Source organism: Neodiprion fabricii, chromosome 2 (genome assembly GCF_021155785.1).
Source record: "Neodiprion fabricii isolate iyNeoFabr1 chromosome 2, iyNeoFabr1.1, whole genome shotgun sequence".
NCBI classification, from domain to species: Eukaryota; Metazoa; Arthropoda; class Insecta; order Hymenoptera; family Diprionidae; genus Neodiprion; species Neodiprion fabricii.
Genome location: NC_060240.1, coordinates 21196497 through 21219898, shown reverse-complemented (window position 1 = coordinate 21219898; position 23402 = coordinate 21196497). Strand labels below are relative to the sequence as shown.

The 23402-nt window shown below is 38.2% G+C and overlaps 1 protein-coding gene and 1 long non-coding RNA gene across 2 annotated transcripts in view; one reads left to right on the top strand and one right to left on the bottom strand.

Annotated features, from left to right (window-relative positions):
* The window catches only part of LOC124175403 (gonadotropin-releasing hormone receptor), a 184795-nt gene that overhangs the window by 23316 nt on the left and 138077 nt on the right, over positions 1-23402 (top strand). The window lies entirely within an intron of this gene.
* LOC124175405 lies at positions 7492-22591 on the bottom strand. The gene is made up of 3 exons (XR_006869157.1): positions 22527-22591; positions 15339-15340; positions 7492-7504 (listed from the first exon to the last, which is right to left on the bottom strand). It is a non-coding gene; the product is annotated as an uncharacterized LOC124175405 (long non-coding RNA).

The following is a 23402-nucleotide window of genomic DNA, read 5'->3' as shown; positions in this document are numbered from 1 at the left end:
TGCACTTTTAAGAGACACTAAATAAAAAATTAACTGCAGAAGACAAAGTCTATACTTCTTGTCACCACAATCTACACAATTCTTATAATATTTCAATAAATAATTAAGAACAATATACTTTAATTGAGGTAAAAATGATAATACTCAAGATAATTCCAGAAAAAGGCGTTGAAACGTTCACCCTGGGCACCAGGTACTTCGGAGACGGTTGCCGTGGCGATATTCGTGTTCAGCGACCCCAAAAACCCCGAAGCAACGAGTTTCGACAAATTCGATCACAATTTTCGCCAAAACTCTAGGAGAAGACGTTGATACTGTCCACCCTGGGCACCAGGTACCTCGGAGACGGTTGCCGTGGCGATATTCGTGTTCAGCGACCCCAAAAATCCCCGAGTAGCAAAACCGGACTCATTTCCATTAATATTTACCGAGTTGCAAATTTTTTATTTCGTGTCTCTTGGAAGTGCACTTGCAAAATGCATATTATTAATGCCATAATGCATTTTCAAAAAATTAATTAATCAATTTAGTTCACTAAGTTTGTAGGCGTTCTTATGAATCGAATGCAAAAAACCGCATTAAAATCCGTCTTACTGCTCAAAAAATCGACAGTTGGGCCGTTTTTAGTGCTTTATTTCCTCGACTACACAGGCAGGGACGAAGGCGAGCCGAAGCGCAGCTGACGGCTCGTACTCAAAACGTCATTCGGACCAAAAACAGTTTACGGATGCATCGTATATTCTTTTTTTTGGCACACGCATGAAAAAGTCACTTGCATAGCCTATTTTGAAGATTGATTAATACATTCAGCAGCAGATTGCTTCCCAAAATTACGCTTTGTAGTAAAATTGTTCGTATATTGATTGTACAACAATTAACATCAGAGAAAACTTAATTTCCCAGCGATCCCTGAAGAAGTGTTGAAAAAATTATTCTTACTGTTAGTCACATTCTAACATTCCATCCTTCGATTCCTACTGCATTAGGATGAAAGTGAAACTGTAGCTAAGGTGAAATTATGCAATTTTCGTTCCATTTGCCCAGTTTTCAGATCGGATAAAGTTTGTTTTTAAGTGCCAGCTCAGAAACCTTGTCCGGTCTGAAAACAGACGCGTAATGCCGAATTTGCGGGCAAATGGAACGAAAAATAGAATACGCGGCTCGCGCCGTAATATGCTATTCTAAGTTAAGCTGCTCCCAAGTCTCTACTTTATTAATTAATCTTTCAAAGACAAATTCTTTTATTTTAATCGTCTTATTTATGAATGATTCAATTTTTCAAAGCAGATTTTGGGAAATTTACTATTCTCCATTTCGAATACTTTCTTGAATACGGTCGAATGCCAATTCAAATAATGTAACCTCGATTCTATCCAACCCTACCTCTGCTCTCACTGCATAGTCACGTGCATTTGATGGGAGGGCAAGTAGTTTCTGAGAAACGAGTTCTGTAATTTGTTTAATTCATCAATACGTCCTATGCTCTAAATTCGGATGGCATAGAGATGCGTTGATGAAACTAATGCACTGACTAGTTTTTTACACGTATCTAGGATTAATAATATTTATTCTATTAATTAAGTTCACCGTTGGATAGAATGTATTTCTAGTTCTGTTACCTATTTTTAAAAATTTTTTTTATCTATATAGATTTGTTGAATAAGCCTGCTTGTGAGAATACAATTCCTAAATTTTGATAATTCTTATCTAATATTCTATCTCGTTTCTGTTAAACAAGTGGAGAGGGGGGTTGCTTTCTCTTTTGAGCCCTCCTTTGAAAAATACCGTCTCTTTTGTTCTTCTGACCTGGAGATCCAACTGATTCGTTGAAAAATATTCACATAAGTACTTTAATAATTTTGTTCAAGATAGAGGAGGAGTCCGATATGCAAACCTTATCATTGGCAAAGGCTAGAAGACGGACCTCAATTGCGTGGTCAACAAAACCCGTTTCAAACCCTTTCTTACTAAGAACTCTGCAGTTTTTGGAATGTACAGAGCAAACAATAAAGGGCTCAGAATTTTCCTTTGCAGTACACCGACTGTTATATCAAAGGGAGCAGAATCAACGAAATTCGGCCACATCTTAGCTCTACTGGATCCAAAACACGCACAAGAAGTAAGAGATATTATTCTACAACCTCCAACAGAAAATCCTTACACAACACTGAAGAACGAGCTCATCAAACGCATGGGATCATCTCAAGAAGTAAAAACTCGTCAACTACTTGAACACCAGGAGATCGGAGACCGCAAACCATCGCAATACCTACGGCATCTACGCGATCTCGCAGGAACAGAGTTTCCTTCGAATGTCATTCGACAACTCTGGCTACAAGGCCTACCGACACAAGTCCAAGCAGTGCTCGCCACTCAAAAGAATGCCGAACTCAATGATGTAGCCGATCTCGCTGATTCAGTCATGGAAGCTATAAGAGGAACATCTTCAGGCCGTAATATCGCAGCCGTGCAGCAGCCGAACGAATCACTTGATACATTGTTAAGTATCAAAATCACTCAGCTAACTCTCACTCTACGAGAAGAGATCAACGCACTAAAAGGAGCATTCAATTCCTCACGCTCTCGCTCACGTAGTCGCTCAAAATCCAAAAAACGACAATCTGATGACTCTGATGATGAGGACGATGAGAAACTTTGCTGGTATCATCGCAAGTACGGAAAAAAAGCGAAGAAGTGCACATCTCCATGTGATTTCCAGGGAAACGCACAGGGCACTCGCTGATGGCGGTCGGCGATCCCAGCCCAAAACCACGCCGCCTCTTCATTACCGACTACGACACGAAAATACCATACCTCATCGACACAGGTGCTGACTTGTGCGTCTATCCACGAACGCTCGCTCGAGGACCGCACAAGAAATCAACCTACGAACTTGCAGCAGCAAACGGTTCTACAATTCACACATACGGCACAACAACACAGTCTCTCAACCTTGGATTACGACGAGAATTCCCATGGAGATTCATCATAGCCGACGTCTCCAAGCCAATCATCGGAGCAGATTTCCTGTCTCACTTCGGACTTCTAGTCGACATTCAAGGAGGCCAACTCGTCGACAAAGAAACTAAGCTAACTTCACAAGGTAAATTTTTTCAGTGCATCATTCCCAGCGTGAAAGTTATCACCGGCGCATCGAAGTATCATCAGCTACTTGCAAGCTTCCCGGAGATTACGCGACCGGACGGACGCGCTCCCCAGGTCAAGCACCAAACTCGGCATCACATCGAGACAACACCAGGCCCGCCCGTCGCTTGCAAAGCTCGACGCCTTGCACCGGATCGTCTCTCTATCGCTCAGAAACAATTTGACGCGATGGTAAAACTTGGAACAGCGCGCCCGTCATCTAGCAGCTGGGCGGCACCTCTTCATCTCGTTCCAAAGGCAAACAATGATTGGCGACCTTGCGGCGACTATCGCGGACTGAACGCGAGAACAATTCCTGATCGATACCCGGTGAGACACATCAGAGATTTCGCAGGTCTACTCAGAGGGAAAAAGCGCTTTTCCGTCGTCGACTTGATGCGCGCTTTCAACCAGCTGCCCGTCTACGAAGACGATATCCCGAAAAACGCCATCATCACTCCATTCGGATTATTTGAATTTCCGTACATGACGTTTGGCCTTCGGAATGCAGCTCAAACTTTCCAAAGCACTCAGGAAATTCCTTGGCATGGTAAATTTTTACAGAATTTGCCTGCCCAAAGCCGCAGAAACGCAAGCTCCACTCAATGATTCGTTACAAAACAACATCAAGGGCAAAGCAAAAGTCAACTGGACACCAGCAGCTACCATCGCCTTCGAGAAAACCAAAGAAGATCTCGCGAAAGCCACTCTTTTCGCACATACTGAAGCAGGAGCGCCACTCAAACTAGTATGTGATGCATCGGACAACGCTGCTGGAGCAACATTGATGCAACTCGTCGATGGAAATTGGCAGCCACTAGGTTTCTTTTCTAAGAAATTTAGTCCAGCCGAAAAGAAATACAGCGCCTTTGATCGAGAACTCCTCGCAATCTACTTGGCAATCAAGTATTTCCGATACATGTTGGAAGGACGCGAATTTCAAATTTTTACGGATCACAAGCCTTTAATCTATGCTTTTAGACAAAAGTTAGATAAAGCTTCTCCGCGACAATCACAACATCTCGACTTCATCGGACAGTTTTCCACGGATATCCAACACGTGTCCGGAAAAGACAACGTTGTAGCCGACGCACTCTCGCGCATCGAAGCAGTTTCGCAGCCTCTGGACTACATTCTTCTCGAAGCCTCACAGCAAGATGACGAGGAACTGAAGAAATACTTATCTCCAGACTCTCTACTGCAGCTCAAACAAATACAAGTTCCAGGAACGAATGCCACCATTTTCTGCGACCTCTCAACAAAAAAAGCGCGACCATTTCTCACCGCGCCCTTCAGGAGAGCAGCCTTCAATTCTGTGCACAATCTCGCACATCCAGGCGTAAAAGCTTCGGTCAAGCTCATAACTCAACGTTATGTATGGCCGAAAATGAAAGTCGAATGCAGAGAATGGGCCAGAGCATGCATTAACTGCCAACGTTCGAAGATTACACGCCACGTGAAATCACCAATCCAGGACTTCCAAGCACCTTCCGGACGTTTCAAACATGTGCACATCGACATTATTATCATGCCACTGTCAGAAGGTATGAAATACTGTCTTACATGTGTCGATCGATTCACCCGCTGGCCAGAAGCTTTTCCAATACCGGACCAAGAAGCTGAAACCGTTGGACGTGCATTCTACAATGGATGGATTTGCCGTTTCGGACCTGCTGATCGCGTAACCACGGATCAAGGCCGGCAATTCGAGTCGAAACTTTTCACCGAAATTAATCGATTTTCAGGTAATCAACGCCTACGTACGGCAGGGTACCATCCCGAAAGTAACGGAATGGTTGAGCGTTTTCATAGACAACTCAAAGCAGCAATACGGTGTCATGAAAACAACCAATGGACCCGCAGCCTCCCAATAGTACTACTCGGAATAAGAGCAGCCTGGCGAGAGGACATTCAAGCGACATCCGCAGAATTGGTCTACGGTGAACCACTTCGTTTACCAGGAGAATTCATTGCATCGACACCTCAACAATCCGAAGATACAAGTAGTTACGTCAAAGACCTTCGACGAAGAATGCAAGAATTGCAACCAACTCCAGTCATTCGGCATGGTCAACGCAAAATCTTCGTTTTCAAGGACTTGCAAACAACAAGCCACGTTCTCTTGCGTCACGACGCTACAAGAACGCACTTGAGAATCCATACGATGGCCCTTATCCTGTCATCAGTCGCGGCACCAAGGACTTCGTAATCAACAACAAAGGAAAAGAGATCACTGTATCCATTGATCGTCTGAAACCAGCTTACATTCTACACGAAGGTGACCAAGACGTTTCTCTTCAATCAACTGCTGAACGAACTACACAACAAGCTCCACCGCAGCCAACAGATTCGCAGTCCCAAACAGCTCCACAGCCACAAGTGATCGAATCTCCAATGCCAAGCAGTTCAGCACCACCGGCTCAAATCCAGAGAAGCCAGAACGAGAACAACAATCGCCGGACCAAGCGGCGAGTCAGATTCACCGAACGCTACCAAGCTGGATTCAATTAACATATTTAATCGCGACTTCATCACTGGCAGGGGGGTACTGTGGCGGCTTCGCCTCACAAAAATTAAACAGAAAATTACAACCGGACGTGACAAATCCCAAAAATCCCAAATGCATTTAAAAATCCATATTTCTCCTAATCCTTAATTATTGCACCGCAATTATGAACTCCTAAGTACTTAAGTGTATTCTCGTTTTTTTTCTCTCAATACACTGTACTCTAGCCTTTACAACCGACGCCGCCGCGCGTCTCGAGTTTTTACAACTCGACCGCCCGCACGCAGATCCAAGTTTTATGACTTGATCGTGCATGCGCAGTTTAGGCACGTTTTCCTAATTACTGGGTTTTCCCCATTTTTTCTGCATGTCATCTCCTTTGTACCTTTTCGTCCTATCACAGACAAGAAATCCCTTCCATCCACCTACTTCCTAACTGTTTCCTCGTGCATAAAACCGATGCACGGACACAGCGCAAGTACAGGACTCGGGGACTGACTCTGACACTCAACAGTGACTGACGTGCACGCTCAACAGTCACCCGCGCTCATCAACTCTGCCAGCGCGTATTCAAATATTACATTACATCATTTATTTTCTTTGTAATTTAATCAAGTGTTTTATAATAAATAATTCTTCTGTGTTAAAGTCAACCAATTGTGTCATCTACCTCAATCACTCGACCACCAACCCTAAAGATCTATGAATAGGGAAAAAAAAATTTCACCCTTCTTTGTTAATTTCATTTGTATTATTGAATACAACGTGAATATATGATCCACCGTACTTCTACTTCACCGACAGTCCGCCTGCCACTCTGGCACCTTATTGTTTTTCTTTGCACAAATACTATAAAGCCTATGATAAATTACCAATGTGGAAATCTTTTTTATTGTATTTACCAAGGAAATCGGTCTATAGACTTTCGGATCATACCGATCGCCTTTTTCATGCAACATTTTTGTTATGATTAAGACCCAGGAACTGGGAACTTGTTCTTTCTTTGTGATTTTATTAAATAAAACATTTATGTACAATATCGAATTGTTGGGATAATTTTTTCAAAAACTGATTTGAAATTCCATCCCTTCCTGGGGCTAATGCCCCATTTATTACTTGTCTGAATTCAGAGCACTCCTTGTCATACCAAGGTTTTGAGTTCGCAAAAAAGTTAGATTGGTTGGAAATCAGTTTTGCCGATTTAGCGGTCTCTTTAATGGTGTTAACTAAATTAGTTGCCGTCTCCTCTAAATTAAGATCGATCAGTACCACATTCTTCGACCATAATATTTTTTTTCAAGTAGTTTAGCTTTGGCCTCGGTCCATTTAAGTCTACATTCACCCTTAATATTGTTTTCTTCAAGCCTAAACGCTGAAACCAGAGGAAAATGATTGGATAGAGTGGGACAATCAATTACCTTAAAATCTTTTTCCAGATAGTGGGTCGATAAACTGCACATAACAAGATCTATGACTAAGCAACCTCAAATGTTGACGAAGGTATAATTCCCCATACAATCACTTTTTAACCTTCCATTGGCGAAGAAAAGCTCATCTTTTGCAACAAAATCTGTCAGCTCACCTCCACTATTGTTGAACCTTTGATCTAGGCTCTTTCTCCTCAGATGGAAATTACCATCTGCCGGCACATGATTTTGGGTGTGTTACGTGGGGGTGAGGGTGGAACTGAGCGGTGGTAGTTGATGATTAATTGAATAATCTAGCTCCCACGTAACGACAATGAATAATAATTAAAACTAAGAGAAAGACTTACCTTTCGATAAGCCGGTAATTTGTAGGATCGTGTTGCTATAGACCTGTACAGGTCTGTGAGGTTTGTTTAAATAGTTGAGGCTATTTTATAATAAAAAAAATGGGAAGAAGGTCGCTCAAAATAAATGTTTAAAAAGATTTAACTGGTAAAAGGTGAAGTATATTCTGGTTCAATTTAGTTATTGAAATATCTGGTAACAATCGATGGTGATAATTATATATATAAGCCAAAAATAACAATTTATGAAGTATTCAAGTTTATAAAAAATCGTGTGTTGTTCTATTCTAATGGATATTATTATTTGGTACCAGGAACATCTATTCTGAACGATGGTTATAACTAGCTGGTCGTGAATATTGTATTGTATTGTATCTCTCTTTTTAGATTATCTTAAATCGTTTAATATAATATATATATATATATATATATATATATTTAATATATATATTTAATCGTTTAGTCTTATTTGTTAATTCTTGGAAACAATAAGTGGAATTTAATTGGGGGTAGTGAAGCTAGCCACCAATTCTATGCTTGGGTTTTGTGAATTTACTGAAGAAGTTTTGATTATCAAGGTGAACAAGAATTCGTCTAATTTTTTGAGGGTTAACACTCGGATTGACTTAGCTTTTGGGTGAATCGGTCGACGAGATTGAGAGCCGTCGGATCGTGTCGGTCTGCGTCGGTAGAATGCTGGACCAGGGGGCCTCACCTCAAATTTGGAAGAGTTGATGAATCGAATGATGTTGAACGCCGGTCACTTAGTCTTTGTAAATTTAGAGTGATATCTTGTTACCGAGAGTTATAATTGAAAGTGTCTGTTTTCTGATTTTAATGTATGATGAAATTAATTGGAACGATTTATTTATTGAAAATGATAGTGTAATTATTATTATTATTACTTAAGATTACCTGATTCGGTTTGAATCAGGGCCGAACTTGATTTAATTAAGGAAAATGGAACTGCATAAAAATGTCTATTCGCGAAATGACGAGATTTAGTAAAGAACAGAAAAGATGGAAATGTAGAAGATAGTGAGTCTTTTGCAATTAACAGATTAACTGAAGCTCGAATTTAACGAATTAGCGCGAGACTTTAGGCCGGTCACAATTAAGATTTTCCAAACACTACTCTTGCTCGAGAGGGCTAACCCGGGTTTACGTCCACGCACTTCGCGACTTGAGAGACGAAAGACGCGGCTTCTTGGGCCCGAGGGTCCAAGGGGCTGCAATTGCAGTTGGTCCCAACGGTAATTAGCCAATGAGGAGCGAGGCGACCTTCTGGCGCCCAAGTCCACATGGTCAGCGTCACCTCACGCTCTCCAACGGTGTTCCGACGAATCTCAATCTCCTCGGTAACACATTAAAAATATGAACAAAAGATATTCGCATGCAATGTTCACACATTCATTCATACATTCCAATGAGTGATCTATTTAAATTTGATAGTTCTAAAGGTAGTGGTTTATCCTAGTTGTTGATTATAATTTTAATTCAAAAAGAGGGATACTTCCAGGCTGAGCGCTACTGATGCTAGCTCAGCAGTTCCTCATTTCAGTTCTTGGTACCAGCTAAATAAACGAAAGTTGAACCTTATACTAGGGATCGTTGTTGGTCTCTACGTGACTTTTGCCAGGAGGGGTGGAACTCGCTGTTATTCGAATATGAGATTTGATGAAATGATATATGCGCATTGAAGTAATCAAGGAAATGAAATGAAATGGAATTTTTAAAAAGGTACGCCAAGGCAGTACGTCGGGGCATAACAGGTGAATAAATCCTTCTCCGCAATACGTCAGTTAAAGTCTCCTCCAATAGTGCTGACAGGGTCCGGGAATTTTAAATAGACACAATCTAACATTTCGTCCATAGCTTCCAGCAACCCTTTTATTTCATCTACCTGATTTATATACGTAATCCCGATCAGTCTATTTTTTTTTTTCTTATATGGATTCAATGAAACTGAAGTTATTGGTCTTGGACAGCATTTCAATTGACCTAAATATTTTCTTATCAATCATTATTAGAAGCCCTCCACTCGCTCTGCCTCGACTTGCGCGTCTTATTGCCGGGCTATCGATCTGTGAAAAATTCGAAACATCAACATTTGGCGTTTTTAATGCTCATGTTTCGGAAATGCATACAATATTTTCTTTTCTGGTTTCACGAGTTATATTTCTAAAGTTACGAATTCCCGTTGAAATCCAGAAAATAATTCGAAGTAGACGAGATTGAGGTTGTTGCTATTGTCTTGTAGTAAGAATCCTGGGTTTTTTATTGATTGAGTGAGTTGAGAGGTCTATCAGCTCCATTCGCCATCTCTATATTATGCCTGGTACTTTGATCCGCGTTGAGTCCAATTTTCTTATTTATTGTTGCTTGCCTGCTGTCTTTCTTCTCTAGTCTTGCGCTTACGCCGCTTCCCCAGTATTCGTGACTATGCTTAACACTGTAGTCGGCAGTGAGTTGAGCATAGCTTTGTGATTCATCATGTGTTAAGATTTTTGGAAATGAAGATGTTTCTCAGTTAATTACTCATCTTGTATCGACGGCATTCTTTAAAATATTCCAAACGTTAAAGAGTATCACAAAGTCTGACATGTTTATTGGATCCAAGTGCTTTACACATTTATTTTACCGATGCTGCATGTATTAGTCATTATGGGTCTCCCTCATGGCCACTATGACGTGTCATAGGAGTGTTGAATGTATCCGTGATAAAAGAAGTTCGCTGACAGGCCACAAGATCAGTTGGGCTTTTACCAGATGCCAGTTTACCATTGTGTACACAGAGAAAAAGGATTTTTTGGAAGAAGCGAATATTATTTCACTTAACTAAATACGGCAGTGATGGGCAGCGAAATAGAGACTTATTTGAGACAGCAAAATTATTTGGTTGAATTAGCCATTTGTTATTTCAAACGACTATTTCCTCAGATCGATTGGTCGCTGCTACTGCATTTACTGTATATTTATTTGACTGGATCGGTACGTTTCATTGATTGTACCACATGGCCTTTCAGTTTAAACAAAAGAACAGCTAATGTGGAAAATCTGTCGGTTCTGTGAATTTATAAAGAAACGTTTCAAGTTACCAATAATTAGTCAAGGGAAACACAAAATTGTAAAATTTAATATTAGTGGTTTGGAAGAAAACTAACGTTTGCATTATAATTAAGGTATTTACAACATATCAACCTGTTTCAAAGTCGCACTCTTATGACCACTGCGCTAAACTATCTTTCATAAGTTGGATGGCTTTTCCTGATTTATTGTGAGCCATACGCATACTCACCATTATATGCATTACACAGGCTTACAGGAATATGCGGGTGATAAAGAAAAAAGTGAATTTTTAAATCGAACGAATATAGCATTGATATAAAAAATTAACATATTTCTGAAGCAACATGCTGATTGAATCCACCAATACTGCAGTTATCTTATTGTTTGCTGAATCAACTAACATTAAATCGTTACTGTACTCAACTGAATCCGAATTGTCAAATATAATATTATTCATTTGATTCAAAAACATGTTACTTAATTTAATTGGTTCAGACAAATAAATCGTTTATTACAATAAAATCAATCGCTTACAATAATCAACTAAGTTATTCGCTGAATTCAACCAAATGCAAGTGACGGAATAAACTGTTATTTTGTTAATTCGAGCACACGTTGATTGATGTAATTGGGTCTCTTTACTTAATCATTTGCTACACTAAACTAAATACGAGTCAAAGATGCTGTAACAATTTTTTGTTACTGAAAGAAAAGAGGTTCGTCGATTAAAAAATCAAATGCAACGAAAAACAGAAAGTACAGGACAAAATCATATATTTAAGAAAATATGTGTCCTGGAGTTAACGTCTGGAAAGACTATTTCCACAATAATAATGGTTGGTGCAGCAACCATTGTAGAGAAGTTGTTGTAGAGAAGGTACCTTCGCTACATTAACATTAAATATTATTCATTTTATTCTAAAGAACGTTGCTTGATTCAATTGGCTTCCTCAACTGAATCATTTACTAAACTCAACTGCATTATTAAGTTTACTCAATTATATTGGATTTGTCAACTGTACTTTCATTCGTTTTATTCAAGCACTGGTCAGCTTGAGTCAACTGTCTCCACAACTAAATCACTTACTACGCTCAAGTAAACAGAAATTGTCAGAAATACTTTTTTTTCATTTCATTTAAATATACGTTGGTTAATTCAAATAAATTTGTATTGGCCGGACATATTCAGTTGATTTAACAAATTCTTTTTCTCTGTATTCGATTGGTGGTTCATTGGTCAAATCGATGATATTAAATATAGAGTTGATGCTGACGAACTACAGAGATCAATTAAGTTCTGAAAATACGTAAGCCTTATTTTTCTGCAAATCACAAAGGATTTTTAATTTGGACTTGAAGAAGAAAAAGCACCGCATTATACTTTTTTAAACCCAGCCTTAATCATGTAAATTCATTTTTTTGTTCTGAGTATAAAGATCCGATTTGTAGTCTGGAAAAGTAGATGGTAGATGGACCCAACATTTGGTTGGATAGATCTTTTCGTGACTGAAATTCGTGCCGAAATTTTCACCACATACCTGTGTTACTAGTCAAAGCTGATCATCAATGTTTAAGCGAATCCTCTGGTCCTCGGTACGAATAAACAATGTAAACTACCACACTATATTTTCCATTCCTGTAGCTCTATTTTGTAGTACACTGAAGAAAAGGATTATTTAGGTCCAGCAATATTCGTTTAATTCAACAGATGCCATGGTCAAATACAGTGATCACAATACTTTCTTGATTCAACAAAATGCTTTTGCCGGACCAACTACTTGTGACAAGTTGACATAAAATTGAATCAAGCCTTTGATCGATCATGCTCACTTTCAACTTATTCAAGGTAACACGGCGTGAGTTTCTTCCGATAATGTAAATTTTGTATCAACAAAAGACAAAAAATATGACAAAAACAAAAGACAAAGAAATGACAAAAAATTTAATTGAACGCACCTCGATTGTTTTGTTTTAGAAATATGAAATTGGTGTCTCAGAGCACATTAAGCTTGTTATAATTCATGTTTTGTTCATTTAAAATTTCAATGGTTGAAATGGGTAATTAAATTTTTTGTTATAAAAATCTTTTGCATATATTCAATATTACGAGTTATTCAAGCGCGCAAAATGTATTCTTCCAATTATATCATTTATAACTCTGGTGACTCAACATTTTCCGGGATTTACTGAATATTTCATGGGTAAAACCCGATACCTATCCTTGTATATATTTAGAAAGATAAATTGAACATGTGTCCACAGTTTTTGTTTATCTGTCGTTAATATAAATTTCGATAACTCGAAACTTGGTATGGTTATGCTTTCTTCGTTTGTAACAGGTCTGATGGCAAAATTATCGTACGTTATCCGTATCTGAGGTCCTAGACGACTAACCGGTTTTACAACGATCTCTAAAGCTACTTCAGTAGCGAGAAAGTTCACCGCTTAGTGGCGCTTTATAGTACTAGTATTCTGATTTTTAAGATGGAAGAATCTTCTTTTTCTTAAAGCATGTGGTGTTTCTTTTACTTTATCAACAAATTGGTGCAACTGATTCAAGCGGTTACGCCAAACGAGCTCCGGTTAGATAAACAAAATATGGCATTCAATTGATCTAAGTTTTTTGTTGGCTAGAACCATGTACTTATTTGATTTTAAGTACCGAATTGTTTCTGTCAACGAACATGCGACTTGGAGAAACAATACATAAACTTCAATTAAAATTCAAATAAAATTCAATTGACTTAATTTTGGAAATACATCAAAAGGTTCACTCGAATCAGTACTTCACTCGATCGCGACAAGAAAGGCTTTTGTTTAATCAAAAAATTCGCTTGACTAAATCATTTTGACAAACTAACTAAATCGGAATTGTTGAATTGAAGTCATCGTATTTGGCACAAATAAAGGATACTAGATTGAAGTGAATGGAGTCCAATCTGTGGAACACAATCTATTTTGTTGGCTACAGGATTCCTTTCCCTTCGTATACTAAAAGTTCTCTCATCACGATCGAATTTTGGATATAACTTTACGTGCTTCCATAATTGAGCTGGCTAAAGATAACTTATATGAATCGTAGAGCAAAAAATGATGTAAAATATATTCTCGCATGAATCGTAAGAGCGAGAATTGTGGATGATATCTAATTACGTAAATTAGATATAATAAATTGAAAACCAAATCTGTACCGGCTGTGGAATGCCAAAGCTATCTCTGATTTTCACCGTCAGAATAATAATTCGTCTGTCCACGATAATCCTTTCGCTTAATGGGTTTTTTTCCGTATTACGAGAAACGAGTTTGGGCTGCAGCCAATTAACCTGTTGCCGCAGCTTCTCAATCCAGATAATAATTTTTCATTGATCGAAGTGATATCTTATGCAAGTCGGTTGTTCAGAAGCTGCACGTTCAAATTACCAGCGTATTTCGTACCGCAGTTTTATTCTCAAGGCTTTATTAATACGTCCATCTGAACCTACTCATTGGCTCTCATGGTTAGATTATTGAAAACTCGTATAGCACAAACGCCAATGAATATACAATTATGGGTATTTTATGACACAATAAACATACAATTATGACCGTGTTAGGATCGTTCAGACTCGTCGTTTATTTTCTTGCTAATATATTTTACGCTGTTGTGAGGTCACATCATATTTCGCAAGACATTGTCGCATATTAGCTGCCATGTTTAATATGCTTGACAGATTCCGTACAACAGATCCAGAATGTGGATTGTCAATTGCACTGGATTTCATATTCCACACTGATCACTGTATCACTGGAAAAGTGGACGGGTACGCTTTCTACGTATTACAGCGTAGAACCATTAGAAGGGGGATGGGGGGACAAGCGTGGGTTCTTTTGAAGCGGGAAATTTATTCGGACCAAATGTTTCAAGTAAATATGTGTTAACACAATCGACTATGAACTGTTGGAGTACCGCCGTCCTTTAATTTCATATTTTTTAGCCATCCTTTTGATAAAGTAGGATTGCTCAGGGAGAAAACTAAAACACTACAATATTTTGTTTATTCTCAACTCCACACTGAACCCCGATATTGTTAGCAATTGCGGCTGTAGCATTCATCTGTGATTAGTTCGTTTGTAGCATTTCACCATTTTCATTCATTTCATAATCTTTTTTTTAGTGCTATGTACTAGACCTTATCGTTTACCACAATTTGCGAACTTGCTCGCTTCTATTTAGTTTCCACCGCCAACGAACAATACAAGCGTAAAACTAGTTGGCTTTCAATTTGAACTGCCCGCTTTGAAACGGATCATAAAAATTGCAAATAGCACTGATCAATTGTCCAGTCAATATAGAGATCGGTGATATTCCGAAATAAATTTCAATAGTTATCTACGAAAATAAATTTTTATTCTTGTCGGTTGAGCGCGTGATTCGTGAATTTGTAACGCAGGTTAACTTGAATAGAAAATTAGATAGGAATTTAAAATTATGGGCAACGTAGTTTGAAAAGGCTTGCATTTCAAAACCTTGAAGAACAAAATGAAAGAATTAAAAATTTTCCATCGCAAGATCTACAGAATGTACATGTTGCCTACATCACTACATAAGTATTATACACGGGTATACGTACGAATGGATGACGATCGAATTATACAGATCAGCATTCTATATAACGACCCTGAGAGTCCCAAATACATCAATAATAAGAACACATCAATCACAAACAAAGTGTGCAACGATCCGACGGAAGAATTTACGCAGTTTTCACACTCACACTGTTAGTTACATATTATCATCTGAGCATTAATTGCTAACAGCTTCTTTTCGATTTACCATGTGGTAGGTGTTGTTCAGTAATCAATCGAGACGCCTGCTTGAAAGCATTTTAGCATAATGAGTGCTACATTATTCGGTCCGCGAAGTTTCCATCATTGTTCTTTTATACCTGTTTTGCTTCTTCGTTACACTTGTTTTCGTTGTGTGTGTTGGACCTTCTTGACACCGATGTAAATCACGCTGATGCACATTGAGGAAAAATCGAGTTTTGCGGTCAAATATCTATTAAACTCGAACCGAGCAATGAATTTTCTTAAAACTTAATTCCCGAAGATTTTCGAAATCGCTAATTCTGAATTTGACGTCAAATTTTGAAAATTCGAAATGGCGGGTGGAATTTGGTTTTCAAAAAATCTGAAAATGGTGAATTCGGTCGCAGAATTTGGCCTGCGTGGATTTTTGGAGTCGTTGATGATGAATTTGAGATGAGATTCCCAAAATCCGAAATGGCTAACTTGATATGGCAGTCCCAGGCTCTAGCTTGGTATCTAGAGTATATTGTATAAGGTACGAATAGCAGAATACAATTTAATTTATTTATGCATATATTAAAACACGAGCCGTCATTTGGTTTAAAATTGATTCATTCATCCATTCCACAATTCATTCAGCCCATGTGTGTATTGTTTAAAATAGTGTATATTGTTAAAAATGGCGTACATTGTTAAAATTATAAATAAGTGTAAATAACTGTCTTTCGTCGAGGCACTATATTCTTGGTTTTCACTTTTGTTTTTTCTTCGTTTTACATCGTCTCTCTGTAAATTTGGCCTGACTTTTAGAGTGTATAATAATTAATTTTAAATGTTCGTCCTCGTAGTTTAAATTTAATTTTTTATTATAAGTTCGTCAGTTTTCGGTCTGTTAAGACTTAATTTCGGAGAGGGGAACCTCCGCACCTCCTTCCTCCTAGAGAGACGTAGACCAAGCAACTCCTTCTTAAATTTCAAATTGGTGACCAGGTGTCCCACTCCCTGGGTCGAACTTCATCCGCTCGTGTCATGCTCATTGCGCGGTTATATTTGAATCATTACAACGTGCAATGCAATCATTCACGGAGAGATTGCTGCGACGATCGTATATTCGTATTATATACTTCTAGGATAAGGAAAGACAAAATAAAACAGAGGCAATAGTTTTTTTCTATTCGGAATCTTTATTCATACTGACTTGTTTACCCGCTGATACGATAATTTCAGATCTAACAAAGGCCCATCACTTACAATTAATATCACTTTGTACCAGCTTCCGCACAATATATCCTAGTTATTGCCGTAGTTACAAAGTTCCCAAGTCAAGTTAGTCGCGTAGTGCTTCGACGACGTTCTTCACCCGCTTCTTTCTCCACTCAACGTCTCACTTTTCTCGTTCGCTAACTTGCCTTACGCCCGGTCACCGTCCATTTAAAATATGACCGAATTTTCCTCCTTTTACTGCCCTAGATTTCTTGATATTATATTTCCACTTTTTTGTCTCGGTCTCTCGGTTTAGATTGGATGTTGGTAGTTTTTTCTGCACATTTCCTTCCAGAACTTATTATTACAATGCACAGCTGGCATCCTGTGTCAGCTGCACAATCACTTCTTGGCGTCATACTCTCACCTTATTTTTACCAGTTTCTCTTCTTTAATGTACAACATAGAATATGGAATTGATCCACAACAAAAAATACGATTTTTGTGATTTGAGACAAAAATATTTATCACACAAGAATGTTTGAAAAATGTGTATGGGGCTTTTCACATCTGTGGCGGACACCCGCCACCAGCAAGCCGGCGAAAAACCCTTAAAATATTTCCGTTTCTCCATGTGTATCTTTTTCTATAGTTCTTTACAACTAACGTGCGAGTGTCCAGGCCTCGCCTCGCTAGCCGAGGGCTAAGGATTTGACCGTGCCGGAAATTTCCCTACATGTGGCATTTATGGCGCGACGCGACCCTTGGCCTCGACTTGGGGGCGAGCCTGCACTTTTTCCTCATTTGTAACCAGTCTTCGCCACGCTCTTGACACATACGTACCTATCAACTCGTTTCGCTTTTTTTCCCTGCCTTACGCATTTTCTACTACGCCATCCGAACTGTGTAACCCGATTTTCTGGCAATAAACAACTTGTAAACCATATTCTCTGGCGTCATACAGTAACTAACCTCCCGACAGCACCACAACATCAAATCGAACGAAATACTGCAATTTTTCTCCTAACTACTCTTGATTTTTCTAGAGTTAATGATTTCTCGAATTATGTTTTCCCCGGGACTCGAGAATTCTCGACTAGAAATTTTCGGGAATTCCCGAAAACTTTTAAGAATATCATAAGATTGTTAATTAAATGCAAACTGGAATTAAGATTATTAATAACCATTATTATTTATTATTTATTCAGTCTTGTTAAAATAAATGTTTCATAACCTACACATCTTTCCAACAGAGCCAACTAAATCAAACTTTGAGTAGCGTCCTATAAAACTTTTAAACAAACTGAATTTTGGTGCTACCACTACTGAAACATCACGATAGGTATCGTGATATGCAATGCAGTGTTGAATTCGGGTTTAAGATAAAACTGTTTCGTAACATTTAAAGAAAAACATTTTTACGAAATCCGAACTTCAAGTGATATTGCATCACAAATGAAAGTAAATAATGAACCGAAAAATAGTATCAATAAATTTGTTCAACTAAAATATTACTTGAGTATATGATTTCAAAATATTCATATCTACTAGTAACGAAAACTGATCTCCATATTGACCATACTATGAAAACACGTATTTTCTGTGTATGATCATTAAAGATACGTGTTTTTACCTTCTGTACAGAAACATAGAAGCTACGTGTTTTCCATTGCTTCACTCTGGAGGTGTGTTTCTTTCTAGCAAGCATTAATGTATTAAAATCGTATACCTGAATAGTATTCGATCAGAAGTTTTTCACTTTATTATTCGTTATTAGTTCTGATGCTAAGAGTAAAATTATTTAAGATAAGCCGGAGCTGTCGTCCACCCCCTCTGATTGTGCTGACTTTTTTGCGGGCATGTTACCCACTTGGAGAGTAGTCAAAAGCCCAAATGTTGGGTCTCGAAAAAATTTATTGGCTGAGCCAGAGCCATTGTTGGCTTTCTGTACCAAGTGGTTGAAAATCGGTTTCCTAGTGTAAAATTGACCAAGGAACAAGAATATGGGCACAGATTTCACTTAAGACAAATACCTACAGAAATGTTGGTCAAAAACACTCAAAATTGACCAAAAACATGCCCAAATCCTGGGAAAATGGTAAAAAAAAGTGTCCCTGGAAAGCAGTGAATGTCACAAAATAGGCCTGTAGGTCGAATATTGACCCACAAGGTCAAAAATGTCAACTTTGGCAACAATACAAACTCTAACTTTGACGCTACGTATTTTTTGACCGGTTTGTCCTCAAAATTTGAGCATGTGCACATTGGATTCGTTGGTTCTTTCTCTACAAGATAGCTGCCTCAGATAGTCTAAGAAAAGATATTTTAACCATTACCCCAAGAGTTTGAACTTTTTCGGCTAATTTCAAATGTTTTTGGTCAATATTTATGAAGGTATTTATCATAAAACAAATGTGCAGCCATGTTTTTGACATTAGGAAACCAATTTTCAGCCACTTGGCACAAAAATCCTCTGCGTATTCAAAAATACTTAATTTCAAGAAAATATCAGAAACTGTTCAAACGTACTATCTCCGAATTTTCAATGAATCTATATTTTTAATCAGGCGTTGCTGGAATACCGTGGACATACTAAAACACTATGTCATCGAACAACATTGCAGACGTTATCATCACTAAAACAATGCTTTCCGTTGCAAAAAAAATTTCGTGAAGCCTGATTTTCTTTTGAATAAAACAGATCCGAATCGAATTCAATAATTTGTTGTCGAAATATAAATTTCCGACATTCGTGTCTTTTCTCAGTCGCTTACTGGTACATACCGCATCAGAAATGGCGATGCTTCTTTCAATTTCGTGGTTCAAATGAGTGTAGCACATTTTCAGATTCTTATGGGATCAGAATTAGCCAAATAAAGTCTGCTGTGAATCCATAAAAAATACAAAACTAAAATAAAATCTTAAAGCATACTTACATGCGGAGTTTCTTCATTTACCGATATTAGAACTTGAATAGAAATTTCGAAGAAGAATCTGTTCACGCATTCGTGAGTGGAATCCTGATACCTAACATTTTAATGTGGCATTATCATAAGGTGATCGGGATTCTTTATCACATATACAATTTATCTTAGAGTATCTTAGATGTAGTTCCAAAAATTAATTGCAGAAGTTTATCTGTCTACCATTCGGGCCCACTGTGTTTTCATAAAAATTCTCAAACCGGTTACATTTCATTTAAATACATTACGTCCGTTGTCGGTAGTATACCTCGAAAACCGGTTGTGCCCGTGTACGGATAACACTGTATATTCAATGTACAGAAGCATGTAACTTACAGAAGATGAAAGAAATTTTGGAGTAATTAGGTTTCATCATTAATGTCACAAAATAATCTTATCTTAAAGATGCGGTACCAGTTTTTACGATTCATACTCGGTACTTCTTGGAAGGCTCTCGAATGTCCCTGCGAGAAGTAAGGAAATTTATCAAGAATGAAAATGAGTCTTCGAGTAAAGAGAGTGTGTCGAATCGAAAAATTCACTCAATTTTTGGGTTATATAACAGCAGTATGCCCAGCTATAAATTAAAAATAGCTGTACTCAGTCTTTCGGACGCCAAAAGTATTTGAAGTTGTTGAAACCATGGCAACCACGATACAAAGATGCCCCCAATCAAGTCATAAAAACTCCATATCACAGGCAGTCAGGCCGATCAGATCGTGTCAGTTATTTGACGTTGGAAATATAATAAGCCAACTACAAATATAGACTTAAGACTGACAATGAGTTGTCCCTCTAAACAGTTGGCTGTATTTCTATGGTCTTCTTCGTTAGAGCTATATACGTATATCTCGTTGTAACCAAGACGCTATCAATAAAGGCCGATTATGAAATAATTTATCACAGTATAACAAGAAGCAGAAGCTGATGCAATTAGAATTCCACACAGAATTGAACGTTCAAACGAAGTCACCTGCTGTGAAGTTCGATCGAAATTATATGAAGAGTCTCGTTCGAATGATACCTATGTAGTACCACTACTTCCTACATGATAATGCTACGATTTTCAACTAAAAACAAAATGCCGGAGTGCCCTGATTCTTCATGGTGGTGACATTGTGCCTGGGCTGGTGGCACTACATAGGTATACGAGTATCTCTTAGACGGAAAACATATAATGACGATCGAAATTCGCAACGGTTGGGTTCGTTTGATCGCTAAGTTACGAGTTGATCGAATTGTGTTCTGCAAAGTTAATTGATAATCTTGAAGGTAATAGATCATATCGGTCTAGTATGTGATCTTTGATCTTTATATTATTTCGGCCGATTTCAATCTGCCTACAGGTAATAGATGGTACGCTTTAAGTACTGTTAAAGAAAGTTTTGCAGAAAAAATTTTGACGGGATTTTGCCATAAAGCTCGCGTTTTTGGCACATTTGACTTCACAGCATTGGACCACGCGGTAGTGAAAATGAAAAATATATTTTTGCAAATATGAAGAGCTTTCAACCAAGTCACTCACTCAATAATACCCTGTAACGCGTGCGGATTTCCTGAGAGTGATTACTCATGAACCTGCGTTACGGAGAGATGTCTTTGTCTTAAAAAAATTTGATGAATCAAAATAGAAAAGCGAACTCCTGTAGTCTGCCAACACGAAATACCCTATTTAACTATGCTGAAGCATTTCACAGACTCGAACTTTCGCCAGAGCCGTCTTTTCACAGACTTGGGTAACAAGTTAAACTGCCTTTTCCGTAGACTCGGACATATAGTCCAGTCATTCTGTGCTCAAAAAAAGGATAACCGTGCATTTTGGATATGTTTCTATTGATTTTTTAGGGTTGCGGAGGGAAGAGAGTAAAGAACAAGTGAGATACGTAGATATTGAAAAATTGTTGTTAATTTTATTTCGAGTAGTATTTGATTTTATTATGATATTATTACGTTTTAAATTATTATTGTCTGTTTTAGCCAATATAATATTAACATTGAACTCTTTTCCACATCACCGTCGAGGTAGAGTCGTAGGAGTATTTTTTTTTTTGTGGTTTTCCCTGTAGGCCTAATCCACGAGTATTTTTTGCGAAGCTACTTAATTTTTACCAAAGTCGCCCAACTCCAGTAAACAGGGAAATCGGAATTCCATGTATGTCGTGCCCGAATTAGTTTCGTAAGTTTCAACCGGCCTACAGACCAGAGCGAGATCCCAGGCTGTTCACCAAACTCGGGATCCCTCAAATAACGATTCCGGACACAGAATGAACAGTGCCGTTCAAAGTTATTTGCTTCACTGACAGTGAAGCTGTATTTTAATCTACGACTATCTGAACTTGAAATAACTAAAATTAACCGTCAAACGAGGACACAAATATGTTTTTGAGTAATATTTAATCGGACAAACTTCTAGTAATAGAAATCAAACATAAATGGCGATTCTCGTAAAATTATAAAATTTCAGTCAAAATGTAAAACAATATAAAATGAAATCCAAAATTGAAGTTCCAATTTGACGGTTTGAGATCTGTGCTATACGAAGTCTTGTTTCGTTAAGTATGAAGGATGCTTTTGTCGCGATGTCTACGATATTACAAAGACGGAGCCTGAAATGCAATTGAGCAAATATTTCTATGATCTCAAATCCAAGCTGCATTCATGAAATGATTCTAGATGATCCCATCTAAGTAGCAAATCAAATCAGCTGAGCACTGTGCTGTGAACTGCTCTCTACAACCGCTGACTGATCCAAGTGCATTACGACGTGACCACTCTATTCTAATACAAAAACTACCTAAGGTTACTTGCCCCTTTGGCTACGCAACAATCAAACAAGGAAAATATCCCAGTTCAATCTCTCCGATTTGATATCTTTTTGTTGCAATTTGTTATAGTAGACTAAAAACTAAGCGGAACATATTTTTTTCATCTGCCATTAAACATGTTAAAGGAGTGAAACCACCCTTCAAAGTAAGGCATAACAAGGGGCGATTTGGCAGTTTCATCCACAAGAACACAATATTTTTTAACTAATCAAACTGAAATTTTTTTCTCACAACGAGAAACAAAAATTGTAATTTACTTAACCCGTTGAGGACACACATCGAAAAAATAACGTTGAGGACACACGGGGTCCAGCGCACCCCACGCAGATAAACAGTTCTCATTTGTGTTTCACGCTATGTATCGACTTAAAACCGGTGCGAAACTTTAATTTTATTCCATTAGACGGCTGGCGATAGTTCGAGGTCGAAGATTATAAGACATCTGTATATATACACACATATATATTTAATTAATAACCATTATTTATTGCTTAAAAAAAAAAAATTCAATTCATGCATAAATACTTACGTTTACAGAAACAATATAACATCAATCAACGATAAAAAAAAAATTGAATTTTTTTAAGATTTTGCCACAGTAAGGCCACACGGGGTCTACAGAACCCCAAAAAAAAAACACGTGCGCACTAATATGTCTCTGCAGGATGACTAATGCCAAAGAGACCTTCGTAACGTGTCAAAACTTGTTGTGGAGACTTCAAACAACAACAGATGGTGCTATATATCTAATTCCTAAGGGTCTTTGTAGATTTAAAATTGCATTGAAATTTGTCTGGGGTCCGTTGGACCCCATGTGTCCTCAACGGGTTAATTTAAAAAAAAAAAAAAATCACTAGGATACTTTCCTTGGAAGTGTAGGCGATGCGCAAGCCAAGCACTATGATTCGGGTCTTCTCTAAAACTATGGAGAGTCAGTCGGATGCTTTGCCTCGGGTTTGCTGCCGAGCTCCTCTTCGGGCATCTATTTATACTAAAATTCGGTTCGATCTCATTTGCGCACTGCCTTGTCCGTTGTTCAGCTGTGAAAAGGATTATCCTCCCCTACATCGTCGCCTCGCCCTTTCCGCGCTCGCCGTTGCAGTTGTTGAGGTATGGATCTCTCGTTCATCCGA